Here is a 745-nt window from a genome sequence, read left to right as displayed (position 1 = left end):
GGATCCGGATCCGGCCATTGGAAGGACTTGGCTGACTTGATGCAGCGTATAAGTTTCTGCTAAGGGGAACAGCCTCAGGTAAATGGGCTCTCATTTCCTGCGTGGAGAGGCAGCCACATGACACAATCAAAGTTAGAACAAGACATGGATGTTTGCCAGCTGGCGCTGAATAACCCTGGGCACAGGCCTGCCAAGGGAAGGCGGGCCTTCAAACCCAGCCAGAGCTTGGAAAGACGCTTCATCCAGACAGTTGTTTCTGGGCAACAGGGCAGGAGGATGGATGACTTAAGGGCCTGAGGATTTACAGGATTCAAAACTCGATGATCCCTCTTCAGGCTTAAACTCCATGAGTTCTCTGCAAGGAGGCACTGCCACCTCATAGAATATAGGATTGGAAGGCCTTCAGAGGTCCAACCCCTGTAACAGGAATCAATCTCAGACAGATTTGTGCCTAGATCCCTAAAAGTGGCCCCTCAGGATGGACTCACAACTGGTTAGCAGGCCCATGCTTAACCATTGAGCTATCCCTCCCCTAACTCAGGCTTGACCAGCAAGTCTGTGTGGGATTCTTGGGCTCCTACGGCTCTGCTCAGGCCCCTGACAGCCAAACAGAGGGCCACCTCAACCGGCTCTGCCTGAGATGCCCTGTTGCAGGTTGAGAGACTCAGGAAAGTCAATTGCGTCTCTGGAGCAGTCTCCAGGGATCCGGTGGGGGGTGATTTGTGCCCCTGTGCCAAGGCGTGAC

This window comes from Chelonoidis abingdonii, chromosome 4 (assembly GCF_003597395.2).
Source record: "Chelonoidis abingdonii isolate Lonesome George chromosome 4, CheloAbing_2.0, whole genome shotgun sequence".
Classification (NCBI taxonomy): Eukaryota; Metazoa; Chordata; order Testudines; family Testudinidae; genus Chelonoidis; species Chelonoidis abingdonii.
The sequence above is the reverse complement of the archived record's forward strand: the minus strand, read 5'-3'. Positions refer to the sequence as shown.